The sequence below is a fragment of the Ovis canadensis genome, chromosome 4 (genome assembly GCF_042477335.2).
Source record: "Ovis canadensis isolate MfBH-ARS-UI-01 breed Bighorn chromosome 4, ARS-UI_OviCan_v2, whole genome shotgun sequence".
NCBI lineage: Eukaryota > Metazoa > Chordata > Mammalia > Artiodactyla > Bovidae > Ovis > Ovis canadensis.
In genome coordinates this window covers 65,034,575-65,039,933 of record NC_091248.1, presented here as the reverse complement: position 1 = coordinate 65,039,933, position 5,359 = coordinate 65,034,575, and the positions used below count along the sequence as shown (strand labels likewise).

General features: G+C 44.5%; 1 pseudogene; it reads left to right on the top strand.

Moving 5' to 3' along the window:
- Positions 1-951: 951 nt before the first annotated feature.
- On the top strand, positions 952-2,549 carry LOC138439307 (actin-related protein 2/3 complex subunit 1A pseudogene; annotated as a pseudogene).
- The last annotated feature ends 2,810 nt before the right edge of the window (positions 2,550-5,359 follow it).

Below are 5,359 nucleotides of genomic sequence, written 5' to 3'. Positions count from 1 at the left end.
GCCCCAAGCATCCCACATCATGCACCAAACCTGGGTACTCATTGTTTCTCATCTGAATAGACTGAAATCCTATAATACTTCATATTCCAAACACAAGAAATGCCTGAGAATTATGCATAAAGCTGACCCATTCTTTCCATCTGTGCAAGTGAGGCCACACTTTCTGGTGATGAAAGTGATGGCACAGGAAAGGAGTCCTTTCCTATACCATCAAAATGTGCTACAATATCTGAAGGTTTAGCCTTATGTCCTCAGACCACCCAAATAATACCTGTTCTTGAAATTAGTTTATTTTTTGAAATACTGATCAAGATACAACCTATACCATGTTATAAAGTCTGGAGATGGAAGATGGAGTATTTCTATTTTCTGAGCATCTGAACCCACCCCGGTTGTAACAGTCTTCTTAATCTCCTGCTCTTTGAAAAGCAGCAAGTCTGCTTGGCCTTCAGCTGAATAAAAATTTCAACAAAGTCACTTTCACATGACTTGTCACAACTGTATCTGCTTCTCTCAAGCAAATGAGTCCAGTTAATGCTGCTGACAGCCCTTACCATTCTATTGTACCATACTGATATGGGGAGAATGAACATACAGACTGATGGAGACTGTCTCCTTCCCCCGCCAGTTTCCATTCCAAAACTCCTAGATCAGCATTATAAGCCATGTCTGAATATGCAATCCCTATGAAGACAGAGGAGCCCTCCAAGATATCTCCCATGGCACTCTCCAACATGCCACGTCTCCATCAACTTATATCACTGCTGGTCTTAGACAATTCTCCCTGATTACAGATGAAGGAAAACTATGGTACTCTCCAACAGAAACTCTCAGCAAATAGGAATTGTGACAATCCTCCCTTCACTCCCACCACAGCCAGACAACAGAAACACAGAGAAATCTAAGTGTGACCATGCTGCTGTTAGAAAGAAAACTCGCTCCGCCCGCGCCCGCCGGAGCCTGTTCGCATCGACTGACAGAGTCCGCGAATTCAACGCTCCGAGCCCGTCCGGATGGCCCCGATCCCAGCTTTCTATCCTTTGAAAACACTAAGAATAATGTCCCTGCATCAGTTTTTACTGGAGCCAATCACCTGTCATGCCTGGAACAGGGATCGTACCCAGATCGCCCTTAGCCCCAATAATCACGAGGTCCACATCTATAAGAAGAACGGGGGCCAGTGGGTGAAAGCCCATGAACTCAAGGAACACAATGGACACATCACAGGTATCGACTGGGCTCCCAAAAGTGACCGCATCGTCACTTGCGGGGCCGACCGCAACGCTTACGTGTGGAGTCAGAAGGATGGTGTCTGGAAGCCAACCCTGGTGATCCTGAGAATTAACCGGGCGGCCACTTTCGTCAAGTGGTCCCCGCTAGAGAACAGGTTTGCTGTGGGCAGTGGAGCACGACTCATCTCTGTCTGTTACTTCGAGTCTGAAAATGACTGGTGGGTGAGCAAGCACATTAAAAAACCCATCCGCTCCACGGTCCTCAGCTTGGATTGGCATCCCAACAACGTCTTGCTGGCCGCGGGATCCTGCGACTTCAAATGCAGAGTGTTTTCTGCTTACATTAAAGAAGTGGATGAGAAGCCAGCCAGCACGCCCTGGGGCAGCAAGACGCCTTTCGGTCAGCTGATGTCCGAGTTTGGGGGCAGCGGCACCGGCGGCTGGGTGCATGGGGTCAGCTTCTCAGCCAGCGGCAGCCGCCTGGCCTGGGTCAGCCATGACAGCACCGTGTCCGTTGCCGACGCCTCAAAAAGCGTTCAGGTCTCAACTCTGAAGACAGAGTTCCTGCCCCCTCTGAGTGTGTCGTTCGTCTCAGAGAACAGCGTCGTGGCTGCTGGCCATGATTGCTGCCCCATGCTCTTTAACTACGACGACCGCGGTTGCTTGACCTTCGTCTCCAAGCTGGACATCCCCAAACAGAGCATCCAGCGCAACATGTCGGCCATGGAGCGCTTCCGCAACATGGACAAGCGGGCCACGACCGAGGACCGCAACACGGCCCTGGAGACGCTGCACCAGAACAGCATTACTCAAGTGTCTATTTACGAGGTGGACAAGCAAGATTGTCGCAAGTTCTGCACGACCGGCATCGACGGGGCCATGACCATTTGGGACTTCAAGACCTTAGAGTCTTCCATCCAGGGTCTTCGGATAATGTGAAGCTGAGCGAGCCTCCAGACCCAGCATGAGGACGGACCGGCTGCGCCGGGGCAGCGCTGCCATGTCACGGGGAGGGGAGCCCGCTGCCAGGAAACACTGAAGACGCACATGGCGCAAACCTCGTTGTGTGTTTTGTTTGAATATAATTGGTGAAAGTGTTGGTTTTTTTTAAAGCAGCAGTGATTTGGGTTTTGTTTGGGGGGTTGTTTTGTTTTGTTTTGCAATTTCATTCCATTCTTGACCAAAGCTTCTCTTTAAGTAGTTTATTATGGAACGTTGTCAACACTAACTTAAAGGAAGGGGTGGGGAGGTATATAAATTGTCTGCTAAAAAAAAAAAATTAAATAAAAACACTGAATATGAAAAAAAAAGAAAGAAAGAAAACTCATGTATGCCTGGAAGGCACGATTTTCTTCATCATAAATGTCAATTGACACTTGCTCCACAGGTTACAACAAAGCTAGACAGTGTGTTGAGAAGCAAAGACACCACCTTGCTGACAAAGGTCTGTGTAGTCAAGGCTATGGTCTTTCCAGTAGTCACATACGGTTGTGAGAGCTGGACTGTAAAGAAGGCTAAGCCCCAAAGAATTGATGCCTTTGAACTATGGTGCTGGAGAATACTCTTGAGAGTCCCTTGGACAGCAAGGAGATCAAACCAGTCAAATCTTAAAGGAAATCAACCCTGAATACTCATTGGAAGGAATGATGCTGAAGCTGAAGCTCTAATATTTTTGGTCACCTGATACAAACAGTCAATTCATTGGAAAAGACTCTGATGCTGGGAAAGATTGAGGACAGAAGGAGAAGAGGGCATCAGAGGATGAGATGGCTGAATGGCATCACCGATGCAATGGATATGAACTTGGGCAAATGCCAGGAGATGGTGAGGGACAGAGAGGTCTGGCATGCTGCAGTCCATAGCGATGCAAAGAGTCAGACATGACTGGGTGACCAAACAACAACAAGTACAGGTTATGGTTTTCAATTTGGCTAGTTATATTTACTTGATCTAAATCAAGGTTCTTAGTGCTGTTGGGCAGTAAAGTATTATCCTTATGCTCCCTATGTGATAGTCATCACTGTTTTATAGGTCATTGTAAAGGGGATATTTGCATACTCAAATAAAAGGGGATGAGGAAACTGAGCCACAGAAATAGCATGTCTTCTCATAAATGAATACTGAAAAAAAAAGAATTAAAATCCTAGTAGCAAATTGTTCCTATCACCTTCTAATCATAAAGTCAGAGCCAAAGGGAAGATAGTTGGGTGACAAGCAAGGAAGTTCCCACCATGTGGATATGGCAAGTTCCCACCGTAGGGATATGGACAACTTCCGAGGCAGCTCTGTTACTTGGTTGATGGTCATTATGTTCCAGTATGAGTTAGCACACATTTAAGACTTTCCCATTATTTTTGTAAATACTATACATATTGCAAACCACTGATCAAGCTTACTAATACTTTCCTTTTTACTGGAGATAATATTTAGGAACACTCTTCCTACTAGAACATCATGCTGAGAAGCCTGGGCCCGTGTGAAAGGCAGAATCAAGGCCCACATTTCTGTGCGCAGGTGGTGCTTGGAGATTTCTGTTCTCCATAATTTTGCCAGTGTTTTAATGATTGTATTTTAAGCAAAACAGAGTGAACATGTTTCAAACTCATTTACACTTCAGTTCAGTTCAGTTCAGTCGCTCAGTCGTGTCCAACTCTTTGCGAGCCCATGAATCGCAGCACGCCAGACCTCCCGGTCCATCACCATCTCCTGGAGTTCACTCAGACTCACATCCATCGAGTCCGTGATGCCATCCAGCCATCTCATCCTCAGTTGTCCCCTTCTCCTCCTACCCCCAATCCCTCCCAGCATCAGTCTTTTCCAATCAGTCAACTGTTCGCATGAGGTAGCCAAAGTACTGGAGCTTCAGCTTTAGCATCATTCCTTCCAAAGAAATCCCAGGGCTGATCTCCTTCAGAATGGACTGGTTGGATCTCCTTGCAGTCCAAGGGACTCTCAAGAGTCTTCTCCAACACCACAGTTCAAAAGCATCAATTCTTCGGCCCTCAGCCTTCCTCACAGTCCAACTCTCACATCCATACATGACCACTGGAAATACCATAGCCTTGACTAGACGGACCTTTGTTGGCAAAGTAATGTCTCTGCTTTTGAATATGCTATCTAGGTTGGTCATAACTTTTCTTCCAAGGAGTAAGCGTCTTTTAATTTCATGGCTGCAATCACCATCTGCAGTGATTTCGGAGCACCCCCCAAAAAAGTCTGACACTGTTTCCACTGTTTCCCCATCTATTTCCCATGAAGTGATGGGACTGGATGTCATATCTTCGTTTTCTAAATGCTGAGCTTTAAGAGGGCCTGGAATCTGGCCTGTTTTAAGTTATTCTTAGCACTCTTGCCCTTTCTTCTCTGTGCAACGTAAAGGGTTTCAGTCACTTTAAACTCAATGAATACATTTTCATGACCCTAACTTTACTCTTTAATATACTTATCTAGGATAAAAGCTTTTACAAGCTAGATGACAATAACATAATCTCTTCAGCCCTTCTTTCATATTTCTGTGCCCTATCAAAATATACTGAATTTAGACTAAGATTTTAGAAACAAAATAGCAACCACAATATGGAAAAACCAACATTTAATGAAAAGAACATGTTTCCTGATTTCAAGTTTTGAGTTGACATCTAAACTATACATTAGTGAAGTAGCCAATCCATGGTGGCAATTACTATGCAATGTGATGGTTTAAAATAAAGGGTAGCTATTTTAATTTACTGTTGTGTCAGTGAAAGCTATCTTTATTTCTTGAAAATATTAGACATGTGGCCACCTAAAGAAGAACTAGATGACTCAATTATTCATAAGTCAAAGACCATTCATTTACTTGTAAACTGTACTCAGAGTCTTAGCTACTAGAAGTCCTATCTGTTTTAGTCTTCCTGGAACTCACAGAAAATGGCATTAGTAGTTTTCATCTCACCACTCACAACAATGTAGCAGCTAAGGACAAGTCTTTATTTTTGTATCGATAACTTCAGCATCATCAGTTATACCTATGTTTTCCTAGGACTCCTATGTGGGAATTTAAATCACTAAATGCTGTTTAAATTATTAAATCCCCCCATGTTGCCATTCTCTGAAGAAAATATATGCCAAACATAGTAATTCTATAT